This window comes from Scyliorhinus canicula, chromosome 9, assembly GCF_902713615.1.
Source record: "Scyliorhinus canicula chromosome 9, sScyCan1.1, whole genome shotgun sequence".
Classification (NCBI taxonomy): Eukaryota; Metazoa; Chordata; class Chondrichthyes; order Carcharhiniformes; family Scyliorhinidae; genus Scyliorhinus; species Scyliorhinus canicula.
In genome coordinates, this window is record NC_052154.1 from 166,929,305 (window position 1) to 166,948,560 (window position 19,256).

Genomic DNA, 19,256 nt, shown 5'->3' on the forward strand with positions numbered 1-19,256 from the left:
TGGAATTATCTGGTTTATACATTGTGAGGCTTTGGGCTGGGGGAGAATTATATCACTTGGATTAAATTATCGTATCATAGACCCGTAGCAGCAGTGCTCACGAATTAAAACAGAGTGCATTTCAGATGGCATTTAAGAGTCAACCACAATTCAGAGACTCGAGGCAACCTACAGTGGATTTCCTTCTCCACAGGACATTAACGAACTGGATTGTTTTTTATGACAATCAACAATTTTTTCATAGTCATCATTACTAAGACTAGCTTTTAATTCCAGATTTATTAATTTAATTTAAATAGCACAATCTACAGTGGTGGGATTTGAACAAGTTTTCTTTTTAATTTATTCATGGGATGGGGCATCGCTGGTTGGGCCCATCCCTGAGGATATTTAAGAGTCAAGCACATTGCTGTGGATCTAGAGTCACATATAGGCTAGACCATGTAAGGGCGACAGACTTTCTTCCATGAAGGATATTAGCAAGCAGGTGGGGTTTTGAGACAATCGACAATGGTTTAATAGATTAATTCCAGATTTCTATGGAATTCAAATTTCACGAACTGCCATGATGGGATTCAAACCTGGGTCACAGAATAAAGATGATTTCTTGAGATATGGTTTGGACAATTGTGCCGATGCAAATAAGGATGCAAAGTCCATGTGTGCTATATGCTGGGAAGTACTGGCAAACAGGAGAAGTTTCATATTTTTAAAGAGAAATGGTCGGTGAAAAATTCCTTTTGAGGTTGAGACTTCTGAGTGTTATTAAATTACAGCTGATTCCAAATGAAAAGACTACGTTGCTGTACCAGACCTGTGACAGCACATGAAAAACATGCCAGGGTAGCATCTTCCATGAGCATCCAGTGCGGAGTAAAACAACTATTTTGTTGCTATTGTCCTTCACAATGACCTACTTGTGCGAGGTTGGATGTTCTGTTCTCACAAAGATGAAAAAGGCACAAATGAACTGGCTGAAGTCTGCACCTGATATGCGCATTGCCCTCTCCTTCAGTGAGCTGGATTGGCGTGAGATCATGAGGACCAAGCAGGCTCCCCTTTCGCATTGAAGGTAAGCAAAGTTGGCGTGTCCCAAAGGCTGGCCGGCATTGGTCCCAAAGATCGGGAAAAAAAGTTGCAAAACATTGCTTTAGATAATTTCCATTCCAATGGGTAGCTTGCAGTATTGCAGCAAAGAAACTGGAAGGGAAGGGAATTGGCACAATGGCACACTGAAAGGGCTTATGGTAGTGCAGTTGTTGAGGATCACGGCTTGCAAGGCAGTGTTGTGTTCAGAGGCAGGTGACAAATTTCTGAGTGCAACCAAATTTGAGGAGGATAAGCCTTCATGGATGACAGAGCCAAAGGTTTTCATCAAGGTCTATGCCACATTCAATCCAAAACCAAAACCACTCCAACCTCAGTCGTAGAACTTCAGTATGTAGATGATTCTTGTCTGCACTCATTCAGAAACTGAGCTCCAGGTTATTATAGACTCCTTCTCAGAAGCAAATGAGACAATGAGCCTTTCACTAAACACCTTGAAAATTAAGGTTTATTTGCAAATAGCTCCCATGGCAAAACACCATCCCTCTCTATTAAAGATCCGACTGCAGGATGCTGGAAATTGTGGTCCATTTACCATATTTAGATTTTTAGATTTGTTGTCACTTGTACTGAGGTGCAGTGAAAAGTATTGTTCTGCGTACAAGAGTACAGTGCTACAACAGTAGAGAAGATGCGTGGAGAGATCAGTTCAGTCCATAAGAGAGTCATTCAGGAGTCTGGTAGCAGTGGAGGTAAAGCTGTTTTTGAATCTGTTAGTGCGTATTCTCAGACTTTTATATCTCCTGCCCAATGGAATAGGTTGGAAGAGAGAATAACCCAGTTGGGAGAGGTCTTTGATTATGCTGCCTGCTTTTCCTTAGTATAGGTATCTTGGGAGACTGCTCTCAACGAAGGCAGACAAACGTGCTCACCATCTCTAACGTGCCAACTCAGCCTTCAGCCAATTGAGGAAAATAATATTTGAGGAACAGGATTTCCAACCCATGACCAATGTCATGCTTTACTGGGAAGTAGTGATCCTTGCACTCTTATATGTGTCAGAGATTCAGAAAACCTACAGCAGGCACCTCAGAGCCCCAGAGAAGTACTACTAGTAATGCGTTTACGAGATTCTCCAAACTTCTCCCAAGCCAACATGCCCAGCATCAACGCACTGATCACTCAAAACTAACTCCACAGAGTGTGACATGTCACTTGTTTCCCTGACACCAGACTCCCGAAGCCAGTGCTCTATTCAGAACTTGGTTGTGTGGCAGGAGGCTCCCGGGAAAACAGGTGAAGGCTTCAGGGGATGTTCTTGAAGCATCCCCCAAGAGGTCAAGTGTATCGACAAACTCAAGCCACACCCTGGTTTATGATTGATCAAAATAGAGAAGGCTCATTCAGGAAAGCACTGAAGAGAGAGACTTTGTTGTGAATGTGCAGAGCTGAAGTTGAGTCAGAAGGAGTGCATAAACCTCCGAACAGTTCATCTTCCCTACTCATCAAGCACCACCTGCTCTGCATGTGGAAGAACCAGTAGACCAAGCACTGGACTTTTCGGGCACATCAGAACCCATCAAACTGGAGTGGAAACAAGTAATCCTTGATCCTTGCCCAAGTAGTAAGAATTAGCTTTTGTACTTGCAAATAGCTTTTAATAAATCTCAGCTCCTCCACAGTTTCTAGCTTTTCATTTAGAAGATATACTGATCCATCTTTCGTAGGTCCAAAATTGGGCGGCACGGTAGTACAGTGGTTAGCACTATTGCTTCACAGTGGGGCTGGATTAGCACAAAGCTAAATCGTTGGCTTTGAAAGCAGACCAAGGCAGGCCAGCAGCACGGTTCAATTCCCGTACCAGCCTCCCCGAACAGGCGCCGGAATGTGGCGACTAGGGGCTTTTCACAGTAACTTCATCTGAAGCCTACTTGTGATAATAAGCGATTTTCATTTTTCAGTGCTAGGGACCTGGGTTTTATTCCCAGCTTGGGTCCCTGTCTGTGCAGAGTCTGCACGCTCTCCCCGTGACTGTGCGGGTTTCCTCCAGGTGTCCTGAAAGACATGCTTGTTAGGTGAATTGGACAGTCTTAATTCTCTCTTTGTGTACCCGAACAGGCGCAGTAGTGTGGCAACTAGGGGATTTTTACAGTAAGTTCATGCAATGTTAATGTAAGCCACTTGTGGCACTAATAAAGATTATTATTAATTGGGTGATCTCACACTTCCATGCATTGAACTTCATTTGCCACACTTTTGTCATCTTAAGCTAAGGCCCCAGTACAGATACCTGGGGGAATCTCCAAGTCAAATTCTGCAAATTTCAGAAAAGTCAAATACTCCTACTTCCTAACCAACTCCATAAAGCATGTGGATCGCAGTTGAATAGAATGCATAATCCACCTGTTTGTTCAAGGCAGTAATTTTATTGCGGGGGTGGGGGCAGCAAATTGTTGACATTTCAAGGACGTCACTGAACTGCTCGACTGAGTTACAGTTTAGTAACTCACTACTAGTCACCTATTCACGGGTAGTATTACCATCCTACAGTTTCCACTGTAATGTATTAACTGCAATCAAATCCTGACAAGCCTTCAAACGTCTGTAGCACAAACTATTATCTCTCCTAATAAAAACTTAAACAGATTAGCCACAGATCATATTCAAATATTGTAACATTATAAATGGTATCGTAAACCAGCTTTGTCCTTCAGTTAAGTATTTAATTTGTTCACAGACTACTTGGTTTTTGGAGAGATGATTGATAGTTTATAACTTAGCATAACTTTAAAGCAATGTAATCACAATGGTGAAGATTAACAAAAAAGGGGTAACTAAGATACCTGCACACACAAAGAACAGCTTGTTATCGTAACAAGGAACGACAAAAGCTGAAAGTTTTCCAGCTTGCTTCTGCTAATACGATGGGAGCAAACTTGATTAAGAATTAAACAGCAAGGAAGTTAAGTCAAGTGTTGTAAAAATCCAAATACTGAGAGATGTGAAGCAAAAACATAGCTGAAAAAGTCATTGCAAATTTCCTAAAAGTATTATAGTTAAAGCTCATGAAGTCGAGTTGATATTTCTCTGGATCTTTGAAATTAATTATTTAGATGTGTCAACTTTAATTATTGCGCGAGTTATGAGGACTAATAAGCAAACCCAGTAAAGACACCTTATAGAACATTTATATAACAGACACCAGAGAACAACAACTGGGAAATCAATGATAAACAATCATTTTCAATAGGGTCACTTTTCATTGCACATTTGTCCAGGAGTGCAAAGACTAAAATGGCATTATTTCCAATATCTCCTATAATTTGAATGGTCCTCTTAAAATTTTAAATAATTCCTAGCACTGAAACTATAGACTTGATCAGAACCATTCCCTTTCCAACCTCTTGCAACAGTCAAGAAAGAATTAGGCAAAGGGTTAAAATGATGGAAATGGGGTTCCTATCCACAACTTAGTGTGTTCCTGGCCGCCACTATATTAGCGGGGCAAGCATCGAGTCTCCAACTATGAAGGCGTGGAAGAATTAAGCAAAGGGTTAAATACATGTAGATACATGTAAATCAGGTTTCAACTGATGCGGAACAGGAAACACGGAGATTGGGAACATTGCTATGGAGATCCTGGTGGGATTGGGTCGGAACTATTTATTGTATAACAGCGGCACAATGAGAATACAGCTGCCGAAATTATCTTTCACTGCAGTGCGGTTTGTGACTATGCCAGTATTGTTTGTTTGGAAATTCAATGACTTTCTCCTAAATGGTTTGAAGAGGTCAGTGACCCCAGATACCACATGAGGAAATTTAACACCAGGATAATATGTACACTGTCTTGATGACCACACTGTGAGAATGGTTGGGCAAGATAATTTCTTGCATGAATACTTCTAATTCCGATGAGTAGCTCCAACACTGTCATGGTTGATGTGCTAAACCAACTATGTTGACCAGCGAGGCAAAGATAGCAACATGATGACTACAATGGATTTTATGATCTCCGTTGAGACCAATAACATTTTAAAACTTCTAGTTATTAGCTGAAAGAAAGACTGAACAAAATTTCACATTTTTAAACTTTTGCTGTAACAAATGACTTAAAAGGCCATTGAGTAAACATTTTCATTTTGTAGGCAATTTTGTAGGCAAGTGACATTCCCCTTGTATACTTATTAACCATAGCAATCTCCACCAACTTGCATTCCTCTTACCAAACAGTCCACAGTTGCTCCCAGCTTCCAATAAGTTTCAAAATCTCCATTCTGGCAAGTAATAAATTTGAGCCACCGTCTCCAGGCACATTCCTTAGCTTTCGGAGTTTCTTAAAACTCGCCACAGCAGTAAAGCCTCTTCCAATGATTAGTCTTCCCCTGGGGATACCAGGATGAATCTCCTGGAATCCTTACTTGGCTACAGATTGTCTATCTTCAGCCGAGCCTATTTCCCTCGCAGATCTGGCTGTGGGAGTTCGTAAAGTCAGGTTGCCTTTTCTCTGTTAACCACTAGCGCGTCTGTCTTCTGTCCGTTATATCAAGTGATTTACAGGTAAGCCTATAACCTGATCTCAGAAAGGCTTTTTCTGCCCTCCTCCTCGTGGCAACATGAAACACAGTAACCTTACATCCAGGTAAAAATGCTCATTGGTTATCTTTGATCCTAACTTGCTTTCATCTTACAAGTAAATGGTCCATTTACAGCACAACTGTTTACAGCACCTTTCTGGGGTTTGGGGAGATTCAGAAACTACCAGAATAAATTCAGAAACTATTTCCAGTGTCAATACCTTGCACCTTCTTCTCAGTAAAACAATCTAAGCCTTGTTTTGATCTCTAACAAATCAAACCACCCAGGCTTACTGTCTGTCTGTAGAGCAGTTCATAACCCTCTTCGTTTACCCTAAATTTAAAGCTAGTCTGAAAAATAAAATATCTTATAAACCTTATCATTATAACAAAATTGTGTGACACAAGGACCAAGCAACCTGGGGGAATAGCCAAGCTAGTGTCATGTCTATGTAAGGTCCATCATCTCCAAGTAACTAATTGCTCAGGACAGGATAACCTTGAGAACAGTTGAGGCGATATCTGATTTTATATATCAAAATTAATTACTGACATCAATGAGCAAATGCTCACCTGCCGGGCCAACACAGGGAATGTCAGTTATTGGGTATTGGAATACCAGTCAAAAAAACACATCTTTCATATCAGAACAATACATGGCAACATTTAATTCTCACTTCAAAGGCATCGAGTCCTATACAATCACTGCCTGAAGCTCTTTTTTTCTTTACTGCTACACTATCAAGGAACACAACTGAACCATCCACATTGCTCTGTGAGCTAACTGAAAATATAAAGTTGGACAAGCTAACTTTGACCAGTATGGCAGCAGAAAAGACATAACCCCAGGCACGTTGAACGGAGCTTCAGGGCAGATGGCTAAATGCTTGGACAAAGATGTAGGTTTTCGAGAGTGTCTTAAAGAAGGAAAAAGAGGTAGCGAGATGGAGAGGTTTAGGGAAGAATTTCTAGAGCTTAGGGGCTATGAAGCTAAAAGCAAGGTCACTAATGGGAGAAGCAAGTAAAATCAGAGAAGCGCAAGTGATCAGAATTAGATGAGTGCAGATATCTTAGAGGGTTGGAGGAGATTACAGAGATAGTGAGGGATGAGGCCATGGAGGGACTTAAACTAGGATGAGAATTTTGAAATGGAGGCGCTGCTTAATCAGGAGCCACTCTGGTCAGCTGATAGGTGAATGGGACTTGGCTTGGAGTAAGGACATGGGCAGTCGAGTTTACAAATAACCTCAAGTTGACAGAGAGTAAAACATGGAGACCAATCTGGAGTGCACTGGTATAGTCGTTTAGTGATAATATGGATGAGGGTTTCAGCAGCAGATGAATTAATGCAGGGACAGTGTGTGATGGAATTGCTGGTTTCAAACTTTGTATTTTTGAGACTGCAAAATTGAGAGCAGAAACTGAAAAGGGCTATGATCAGCTTGGGGTATCCGTAAACCGAAAAAAAATCTAATTTACCAAATGACCCCAAGATGAAGAAATGTTTTTTTTTAATATAAATATTTTTATTCTCCTCCTTTTTCACATTTTCTCCCGTATTTACACCCACCAATAAACAATAATCAGCAACAAATATGTCAAACCCCATAACAATAACAAGGATCCCATCCTCCCACCAACCCCCAAACATCAGCCCGCATGTTTATATAAACAAATCCCACTCTCTCCATCCCAGCAGGATCACCCTTCGGGCAAACAACAAGGCGAAGGCAACGATATCTGCCTCCACACCCGTTTCCAACCCTGGCTGGTCTGGCACCCCGAATATGGCCTCCTGGGGACCTGTGTCCAGTTTCACGTGCACCACCTTGGAAATTACCCTAAAAACCTCCTTCCAGTACTCCTCTCGCTTTGGACAGGACCAAAACATGATTAGCCCCCCCCCCCCCCCCCCCCCCCCGGCAACGCTCACACACATCTTCTACTCCTTCAAAGAATTGGCTCATCCACGCCCTCGTGAGGTGCGCTCTATATACCACCTTCAGCTGTATCAGCCCCAACCTCGCACATGAGGTCGAGGCATTTACTCTCCGGAGCACCTCACACCAGAACCCCATATCCTCTCCCAACTGTTCCTCCCACTTTGCTTTGATCCCTTCCAGTGGTGCCTTATCCTCTCACAAAATAGCTCCGTACACCGCTGACACTACCCCCTTCTCCAGTCCCCACGTCGTCAGCACCTCCTCCAGCAATGTGGAGGCCGGCCCTCCGGGAAGCACGGTATCTCCTTCCTGGCATGTATCTGAACATTTCTCCCTGCTCCAGCCCATACTTCATTTCCAACTCCCTCAATCCTGCAAACCGACCCCTAAGAAACAAATCTTTGAGCGTCTTAATCCCCTTTCTTCCCATTTCCGAAAACTTCCATCCCACTTCCCTGGCTCAAATCTGTGGTTCCCCCGAATCGGCATTTCCCTTGACCCTGCCCCCAACCCGAAGTGTTGGCTAACTGCCTCCAGATTTTCAATGAAGCTACTATTACCGGACTCCTTGAGTATTTCCCCGGAGCAATCGGGAGCGGCGCTGTTACTAGTGCTTTCAGTCCCAACCCCCTGCACAAACTCTCCTCCATCCTGACCCACTGGGAATCAACCCCTCTGACCCAACACGGCACCTTCTCCACATTCGCCGCCCAGAAGAAATTACCAACAAGATTTTCACTTTTTGCAACTTTAACAACACACAGGCACAACGCAAATTAAACACGAATTAACAGGCCGATGATACTTCAAATAAAATAAATTTCACTTTAAATAGTTGGCATAACAAAGATACGTCTTACACAACCTCAAGCATTCCCCTTCAGCATGAATGTTATCACGTAGCTACGCTGATCGCTGATATGTTCTTCTTTATTTATACAGGGTAGGTGAGGAGTCCTATCTGACAGCAGCTTTCATCCCGGAGTTTCACAAGTAAATTATCATCAATGTACATTTCTGTGAACACCTCTCTCCCTTGGGTCATGACAATCCTGATGGTGCAGCTATCCAAAGTCCCTCTTCAAACGACCAACCAGTAACACACTGGTTCACGGTTTGGCCACTGCCGGTGAAACATCTAGTTCTTTAGCATCTCTGAGCAATTCACGCAGCCTTCCAGGTTTTAGACATGTTTAGCCTATTCAGACAATGCCTCCAAGAGGTCCTGCATGTGTGCTGATTACCTTCTGCCTCTAGCTCTCCTTTGTGTCTCCGTGTATTTCGTATGTTAACTTCCTTCCTGTTCGTACTACTTCTGGTGGACCAATGTTTCTTATTATCCAAGAAAATTGGAAATTATTCTTTTGCAAACTCTTACAAGTCCTTTTCAAACAAACATCCATAAAGCAATTTTAAAGACATCTTAAAGAAATTATCAAATTTTCCTTGCTGTACTCCTTGCAGGTCAAAGATAGTCACAAAACCTTTGGTTTCTAAGGAAACTAAGGCTGAAACTGAGACTGGAAACCTAAACTTCTGGAGAAATTGAAACTGGTTGAAACAAGATAAAAGGACACAGGTACGGTACAGCGCGTTAGCACTGTTGCTTCACAGCGCCATGGTCATGGGTTCGATTCCCGGCTTGGGTCACTGTCTGTGCAGAGTCTGCACGTTCTCTCCATCTCTGCATGGGTTGCCTCCGGGTGCTCCAATTTCCTCCCTCAAATCCTGGAAGACATGCTGTTAGGTGAATTGGACATTCTGAATTCTCCCTCTGTGAACCCGAACAGGCACCAGAGTATGACGACAAGGGGATTTTCACAGTAACTTCAATGCAGTATTAATATAAGCCTACTTGTGACAATAATAAAGATTAGTATTAGGTAATTCGAGATCAAGACAATGATCCCAGTGCTGAAGGCCCAACAGGCTGAAAAAGATGGAGGCTGGGAATATGCAAATACACAGTTGCTGCAGCTGTTTCTGTTGCTTGAAGACAGATAACATTACTGGATCTACGGAGGTTTTGCCAATATGTGCCATTTTGTTAAAGACCATGCCCACTGAATTTGAGTTTGTTTTGTGCTGCTGGGGAGCACGTTGAATCCTGGAAGAGGAGCTGGAATTCTTTGGGTAAGAGTTTTGAAGGACTTTGGGGCTGAATTTGATGACAGATATGTTGAGTGGACTGCCGAGTAATTTTGTAATCTGTTTTAGTACTATCTGCCATTTAATGTATGTAGTTTATAATAAACCACGATCTGCCTGTTAATAATTCATGTTTAATTTATGTTGAGCTTGGGTTTGATTGATAAGGTAAAACATTTTTTAAATGAAATCTTGCCTATTGGTTTTCTCATTGTGGTCATGCAGTACATTTGGTTTATTGGTCTCCATGAGTCAGTAGCTAGGTAATGGACATTATAGTGGAGAATAAACACAATGGTTTCAGTCTGCCCAACGTTTAGACATGCTGCTTGAAACTCAGAAACCTTATATACATGAAACATGGCCATTCGAATCAGCCAATTATTTACATTCCATAAAGTTGTGAATTCATTGGCCATTTCTGTCATCACTGTTCCCATACCCCATTTGCAACAGAGGTCCTAAGCAACATGTTGTTTGCGACTTTGCAAACACACAACCTTTACACAAATATTAATAGCAACAACTGTTTCAACTCCAATGGTCAGCAAACTATTTGTGTGGATTTATTTTATGAATTCTCTTTATAATCAAGAAAATTTCAATAAGGTCGCCAAAAGATCAATTTTTCAAAACAGGACTTGGTGAACCAGTTGCTATAACTCAGATTGATTTACAATGCAGTGAAAATCCATAACCATTGAAGTCAGCCAGAATTTTTAGACCATGAGGGCTGCGAATGCAGATGGTACAAATGGGTTCAGGAGGAAATTGCCTCTCCAGTGCATCTCTGCACCTTTCTCTTCTTGCACCTCTCTTCCTCTTACCCACTACTCCTCCTGCCTATTTCCCCTGCCTCACCACCCCGCAAATCCTGGCTCGCCTTGCCCCCGTTCCAAGCTCCTTCGATTCCCCGATCTCCCCTTCAACACTCTTGAAGGGGAGATCACAACCTCCCTTCATTTTGCATCCCGTCCTCCCTCTGCCGCATTTACCTACACCTTCCACTTCCTATTGATTCCCTACCATTCCACTTGCCCTCTCCTCCATTCCATCCTCTTGGCTCAGACCCCTTCCTAGCCTCATCTTACCCAATGCACATCCCTGCACTCCATATTACCGCCTCCTCCATCTTGCTACTGCCCATCCTCACCCACTTCTCCATCCATCATCTGTGCCAACCCCATTCCCCTCCTGCTTTGCCAACTCCCCTCTCCTCCCCCTCTGTCCCACCCCCCACAGCCTTTCCCCACTCCTTCCCCTCCCTATTTCTACCCCACCACTCCCCCATCCCTACCACCCAGTCCTTCTCCTCCCCTCCTTCCCCCATCCCAGCCCTGCCCCAACCATCTCCCCCGCCCTTTCACCCACCCTTTCCCCCCACCATTTTCCCCACCCCTCTTCCCCCTAACCCCCCACCCCTCTCCCCCTAACCCCCCACCTCTTCCGCCCCTGCCCTCCCCCCTACCAATCCCGCACCTCTCTCCCAACCACTCATCTCCCTCCAACCCGTCCCCCCACCTCTCTCCCTACCCCTCCCACCCCTCTTCCCCTGCCCATCTCCCCTACCACAGACACCCACCTCTTTCCCCTACTATCCCTCCCTCCCACCACCCCTCTTTCCCCATCGCCGCTCTTTGCACACCCCCTCCCCAACCACTATGCCCGCCACCTCCCCAACCACTATACCCACCTTCACTCCTACCCCCACCCATCCCTCCCCACCCACTATGCGCACCTTCACCCCTACCCCCACCCTTGCACCCCCATGCCCACCTCAATCCTTCCCCACCAATCAGCACCCCCTATGCCCACCACCTGTCGCCACCCCTTCCCACACCCCCCACCACTCCATCCCACCCCCCCAGCTCCCACACCCCCTCCATCCCACCCCTCTCACCTCCCAGCCCCCCCCCATCCATCCCACACCCCTTCCACCCTCCATCCCAACCACCACCACGCCTCCCCACCCTGCAACCCCCACCTCGCAGCCCCCACCCCCACCCCCTCCCATCCCCGCACCCTCCCACCCCACACCCCAACACACCCCAACTCGCACACCCCCAACCCGCACCTCCCCACTTCGCACCCCCACCTCGCATCCCCACCCCGCACCCCCCACCTCCCCCCCCACCTCACTCCCCCCCACCTCACACCCCCCCAACCCCCACCTCGCACCCCCAACCCCCACCTCGCACTCCCTCACCCCCCCTTCGTCCCACCACCCTGCCCCTCCGTCCCACCATCCTGCCCCTCCGTCACACATCCCCCCCTGCCCCTCCATCCCACGTCCACCATGCCCCTCCGTCCCACGTCCCCCCGCCCACATCCCCCCCCGCCCCTCCGTCCCACCAGCCCTCCGTCCAACGTCCCGTCCCACGCCCCCCTCCGTGTCCCACGCCCCCCCTCCCTACGTCCCACTCCCCTCCCTCCGTCCCACCTCCCCTCCATCCCATCCCTCCTCTCCCCCTCCATCTCACCGCTCCATCTCATCCCTCCTCCCCCTCCATTCCCCCATCCCTCCTTCCCCTATCCCTCCTCCCCCCTCCATCCCCCTCCCCCTCCATCCCTCCTCCCCCCTCCATCCCTCCTCCCCCCTCCATCCCATCCCATCCCTTCTCCCGCTCCTCCATCCCATCCTTCCTCCCCCCTCCATCCCATCCCTCCCCCTCCATCCAACCCATCCCTCCCCTCCTTCCAACCCATCCCTCCTCCCCCTCCTTTCCATCCCTCCTCCTCCCCTCCATCCCATCCCCCCTCCCCATCCCTCCCCCTCCATCCCATCACTCATCCCTCCCCCTCCATCCCATCCCTCCTCTCCCCGCCTCCATCCCATCCCTCCTCTCCCCCCCTCCATCCCATCCCTCCTCTCCCACCCCCTCCATTCCATCCCATCCCTCCTCTCCCCACTCCATCGCATCCCTCCCCCTCCATCCCATCCCTCCCCCTCCATCCCATCCCTTCTCTCCCCCCTCCATTCCATCCCTCTTCTCCTCTCCATTCCATCCCTCCACCCCCCTACATTCCATCCCATCCCTCCTAACCCACTCCATCCCATCCCTCCTCTCCCCCCTCCACCCCATCCCTCCTCTCCCCCCTCCACCCCATCCCTCCTCTCACACTCCATCCCACACCCCCTCCATCCCACACCCCCTCCATCCCACACCCCCTCCATCCCACACCCCCTCCATCCCACACCCCCTCCTCCCCTCCATCCCATCCCTCCTCCCCCCTCCATCTCACCCCCTCCTCCCCTCCATCCCATCCCACCTCCTCCCCTCCATTCCATCCCACCCCCCTGCTCCCCCTCCATCCATCCCTCCTCCCCCTCCATTCCATCCCTCCTCTCCCCCACTCCATCCCATCCCTCCTCTCACCCTCCATCCCTCCTCTCTCCCCCCTCTCCATCCCATCCCTCCTCTCTCCCCCTCCATCCCATCCCTCCTCTCTCCTCACCCTCCATCCTATCCCTCCTCTCTCCCCACCCTCCATCCTATCCCTCTTCTCTCCCCCCTCCATCCCATCCCATCCATCCTCCCCCCTCCATCCAATCCCATCGCTCCTCCCCCCCATCCCATCCCTCCTCCCCCCTCCATCCCATCCCTCCTCCCCCCTCCATCCCATCCCTCCTCCCCCCTCCATCCCATCCCTCTTCCCCCCCTCCATCCCATCCCTCCTCCCCCCTCCATCCCATCCCTCTTCCCCCCTCCATCCCATCCCTCTTCCCCCTCCATCCCATCCCTCTTCCCCCCCTCCATCCCATCCCTCTTCCCCCCCCTCCATCCCATCCCTCCTCCCCACCCCTCCACCCCATCCCTCCTCCCCCCCTCCATCCCATCCCTCCTCCCCATCCCTCCTCCCCCCCTCCATCCCATCCCTCCTCCCTCCCCTCCTCCATCCCATCCCTCCTCCCCCCTCCATCCCATCCCTCCTCCCCCCCTCCATCCCATCCCTCCTCCCCCCTCCATCCCATCCCTCCTCCCCCCCACATCCCCTCCCTCCTCCCCCCCACATCCCCTCCCTCCTCCCCCCCACAATCCCCTCCCTCCTCTCCCTCCCATCCCCTCCCTCCACCCCTCCATCCCCTCCCTCCACCCCCCCATCCCCTCCCTCCATCCCTCCTCCTCCACCCCCTCCATCCCATCCCTCCTCCACCCCCCCTCCATCCCATCCCTCCATCCCATCCCTCCTCCACCCCCCCCTCCATCCCATCCCTCCTCCACCCCCCCTCCATCCCATCCCTCCTCCACCCCCCCTCCATCCCATCATCCTCCACCCCCCTCCATCCCATCCCTCCTCCACCCCCCTCCATCACCCCCCTCCATCACCCCCCTCCATCACCCCCCCTCCATCCCATCCCTCCATCACCCCCCTCCATCCCATCCCTCCATCACCCCCCATCACCCCCCTCCATCCCATCCCTCCATCACCCCCCGTCCATCCCATCCCTCCTCCACCCCCCTCCATCCCATCCCTCCTCCACCCCCTCCATCCCACCCCCTCCATCCCGTCCCTCCACCTCCCATCCCTCCATCACCCCCCTCCTCATCACCCCTCCTCCATCCCATCCCTCCATCACCCCCATCCCATCCCTCCATCATCCCCTCCCCCCTCCATCCCATCCCCCTCCATCCCATCCCTCTATCACCCCCATCCCATCCCTCCATCACCCCCTCCCCCCTCCTCCATCCCATCCTTCCATCACCCCCCTCCATCACCCCCCTCCATCCCATCCCTCCATCACCCCCCCCTCCATCCCATCCCTCCATCACCCCCCCTCCATCCCATCCCTCCATCACCCCCCCTCCATCCCATCCCTCCATCACCCCCTCCATCCCATCCCTCCATCACCCCCCTCCTCCATCCCATCCCTCCATCCCATCCCTCCATCACCCCCCTCCTCCATCCCATCCCTCCATCACCCCCCTCCATCCCATCCCTCCATCACCCCCATCCCATCCCTCCATCACCCCCTCCCCCCTCCATCCTATCCCCCTCCATCCCATCCCTCCCCCCTCCATCCCATCCCTCCCCCCTCCATCCCATCCCTCCATCACCCCCCCATCCCATCCCTCCATCACCCCCCCATCCCATCCCTCCATCACCCCTCCATCCCATCCCTCCATCACCCCCCCCATCCCATCCCTCCATCACCCCCCCATACCATCCCTCCATCACCCCCCATCCCATCCCTCCATCACCCCCTCCCCCTCCTCCATCCCATCCCTCCATCAACCCCCATCCCATCCCTCCATCACCCCCTCCTCCATCCCATCCCGCCATCACCCCCCCATCCCATCCCTCCATCACCCCCCCATCCCATCCCTCCATCACCCCCCCATCCCATCCCTCCATCAACCCCCCCATCCCATCCCTCCATCACCCCCCCTCCTCCATCCTATCCCTCCATCACTCCCCCATCCCATCTCATCCCTCCATCCCCCCCCCCCTCCTCCATCCCATCGCTCCATCACCCCCCTCCTCCATTCCATCACCCCCCCCTCCTCCATCTCATCCCTCCCCCCCTCCTCCATCCCATCCCTCCCCTCCATCCCATCCCTCCATCACCCCCCTCTATCCCATCCCTCCATCACCCCCCTCTATCCCATCCCTCCATCACCCCCCCTCCATCCCATCATCACCCTCCCTCCATCCATCCCATCATCACACCCCCTCCATCACATCCCTCCATCATCCCATCCCTCCATCATTCCTCCCCCCTCCCCCTCTCTTCCTCCACGACCATCCGCTGCCATGGTAACCGAGCTCGCCCTTTAACGGCTGCGGGGGGGGGGGGGGGGGGCGTTGGCCCCCAGCGGGCGCTCGGGGGGGTGGCTGTCAGGGTCTGGGCGGGAGGGAGATGCCGGGCGGTTGCCGCTTACCGGGTGCTGGCGGTGCTCCCGAGCCGGTGGTGGGACCGCTTCCCCTCAGTCGCTGCCACCGGGACACTTCAGCAAAACTTTCACCATGGAGCCGCCGACGCTACGGCGCGTCCCGAGGCTCAGGAAGCTCCTCTGGCCGGGACCACAGCCAACTCGCAACTCGAAACCTCTGTGCTGCCTGCGTGTCTGCTGCGCTGCCAAACCCACTGATCCAGCACTGCTGCTGCTCCTGCCCCTACTGCCGCTCAGCGCCCAGACTGACCACTGTCCGGGCTGACCATGCCCAGACTGACCACTGCCCGCTGCCCAGACTGACCACTGCCCGGGCTGACCACTGCCCTGACTGACCACTGCCCGGGCTGACCACTGCCCTGACTGACCACTGTCCGGGCTGACCACTGCCCGGACTGACCACTGCTCAGACTGACCACTGTCCGTGCTGACCTCTGCCCGGGCTGACCACTGACTGACCACTGCCCTGACTGACCACTGCCCGGGCTGACCACTGCCCGCTGCCCAGACTGACCACTGCCCGGGCTGACCACTGCCCTGACTGACCGCTGACTGACCACTGCCCTGACTGACCACTGCCCGGGCTGACCACTGCCCTGACTGACCAATGCCCAGAGTGACCACTGCCCGCTGCCCTGACTGACCGCTGCCCAGACTGACCGCTGCCCAGACTGACCACTGCCCGGGCTGACCACTGCCCTGACTGACCACTGACTGACCACTGCCCGGGCTGACCACTGCCCAGACTGACCACTGAACTGACTGACCACTGCCCGGGCTGACCACTGCCCGGGCTGACCACTGACTGACCACTGCCCGGGCTGACTACTGCCCGGGCTGACTACTGCCCAGATTGACCACTTCCCAGACTGACCACTGCTCGCTGCCCAGACAGACCACTGCCCGGGCTGACCACTGCCCAGGCTGACCACTGCCCGGGCTGACCACTGCCCTGACTGACCACTGCCCGGGCTGACACTGCCCTGACTGACCACTGCCCGGGCTGACCACTGACTGGCCACTGCCCAGACTGACCACTGACTGACTACCCGGGCTGACCACTGCCCTGACTGACCACTGCCCAGACTGACCACTGACCACTGACTGACTACTTCCCTAACAGACTACTGCCCTGACTGACTACTGCCCTGACTGACCACTGCCCAGCTGACCACTGCCCAGACTGACCACTGCCCGAGCTGACCACTGACTGACCACTGCCCTGGCTGACCACTGCCCTGGCTGACCACTGCCCTGACTGACCACTGCCCTGACTGACCACTGCCCGGGCTGACCACTGCCCGGGCTGACCACTGCCCCGGCTGACCACTGCCCAGACAGACCACTGCCCGGGCTGACCACTGCCCAGACTAACCACTGCCCTGGCTGACCACTGCCCTGACTGACCACTGCCCTGACTGACCACTGCCCTGGCTGACCACTGCCCTGACTGACCACTGCCCTGGCTGACCACTGCCCGGACTGACCACTGCCCGGACTGACCACTGCCCTGACTGACCACTGCCCTGACTGACCACTGCCCTGACTGACCACTGCCCTGACTGACCATTGCCCGGGCTGACCACTGCCCGGGCTGACCACTGACTGACCACTGCCCGGCCTGACCACTGCCCGGGCTGACCACTGCCCAGACTGACCACTGACTGACTATGACCCGGGCTGACCACTGCCCTGACTGACTACTGCCCTAACTGACTACTGCCCTGACTGACTACTGCCCTGACTGACTACTGCCCTGACTGACTACTGCCCAGACTGACCACTGCCCAAGCTGACCACTGACTGACCACTGCCCTGGCTGACCACTGCCCTGACTGACCACTGCCCTGACTGACCACTGCCCCAGCTGACCACTGCCCAGACTGACCACTGTCCTGACTGAGAACTGCCTGGGCTGACCACTGCCATGACTGACCACTGCCCGGGCTGACCACTGCCCAGACTGACCACTAACTGACCACTGCCCTGACTGACCACTGCCCAGGCTGACCACTGACTGACCACTGCCCTGACTGACCACTGCCCTGACTGACCACTGTCTGGGCTGACCACTGCCTGGGCTGACCACTGCCTGACTGACCACTGACTCACCACTGCCTGGGCGGACCACTGCCCAGACTGACCACTAACTGACCACTGGCCTGACTGATCACTGCCAGGGCTGACCACTCCCGGGCTGACCACTGACTGACCACTGACCAGACTGACTACAGACTGACCACTGCCCTGTCTGACCACTGACTGACCACTTCCCTGACTGACCACTGCCCGGGCTGACCACTGCCCTGACTGACCACTGCCTGGGCTGACCACTGCCCAGACTGACCACTAACTGACCACTGCCCTGACTGACCACTGCCCAGGCTGACCACTGACTGACCACTGCCCTGACTGACCACTGCCCTGACTGACCACTGCCCGGGCTGACCACTGCCTGACTGACCACTGACTCACCACTGCCTGGGCGGACCACTGCCCAGACTGACCACTAACTGACCACTGCCCTGACTGATCACTGCCAGGGCTGACCACTCCCGGGCTGACCACTGACTGACCACTGACCAGACTGACTACAGACTGACCACTGCCCTGTCTGACCACTGACTGACCACTTCCCTGACTGACCACTGCCCGGGCTGACCACTGACTGACCACTGCCCAGACTGACCACTGCCCAGACTGACCACTGCCCGGGCTGACCACTGACGGACCATTGCCCAGACTGACCAGTGACCGACCACCGCCCAGCCTGACCACTGACTGACCACTGCCCGGTTTGACCACTGACTGACCACTGCCCTGACTGACCACTGACTGACCACTGCCCTGACTGACCACTGACTGACCACTTCCCAGACTGACCACTGCCCTGACTGACCACTGCCCTGACTGACCACTGCCCAGACTGACCACTGCCCAGGCTGACCACTGACTGACCACTTCCCAGACTGACCAGTGACCGACCACTGCCCAGCCTGACCACTGACTGACCACTGCCCAGGTTGACCACTTACTGACCACTGCCCTGAATGACCACTGCCCAAACTGACCACTGCCCAGACTGACCACGGACTGACCACTGCCCAGACTGACCACTGCCCGGGCTGACCACTGACTGACCACTGCCCTGACTGTCCACTGCCTGGGCTGACCACTGCCCGGGCTGACCACTGCCTGACTGACCACTGACTCACCACTGCCTGGGCTGACTACTGACCACTAACTGACCACTGCCCTGACTGATCACTGCCAGGGCTGACCACAGCCGGGCTGACCACTGACTGACCAGACTGACCACTGACTGACCACTGCCCTGACTGACCACTGCCCGGGCTGACCACTGACTGACCACTGCCCTGATTGACAACTGACTGACCACTGCCCGGGCTGACCACTGACTGACCACTGCCCAGACTGACCACTGCCCAGACTGACCACTGCCCTGACTGACCACTGACTGACCACCGCCCAGACTGACCACTGCCCAGACTGACCACTGCCCTGACTGACCACTGCCCGGGCTGACCACTGAATGACCACTGACCAGTGACCGACCACTGCCCAGCCTGACCACTGACTGACCACTGCCCAGGTTGACCACTGACTGACCACTGCCCTGACTGACC

At 52.6% G+C, this 19,256-nt stretch overlaps 1 protein-coding gene across 7 annotated transcripts in view; it reads right to left on the minus strand.

Moving 5' to 3' along the window:
• stk33 (serine/threonine kinase 33) overlaps positions 1 to 15,776 on the minus strand; it is a 243,418-nt gene extending 227,642 nt beyond the window's left edge. For 6 of the 7 annotated variants that reach the window (XM_038808123.1, XM_038808125.1, XM_038808124.1 and 3 more), the window contains exon 1: positions 15,598 to 15,776. The gene's annotated coding sequence lies outside the window, so the exon portion shown is untranslated. The remainder of the gene's footprint in view (positions 1 to 15,597) is intronic. The other variant, XM_038808129.1, reaches the window with a different exon arrangement.
• Between the last annotated feature and the right edge of the window lie 3,480 nt (positions 15,777 to 19,256).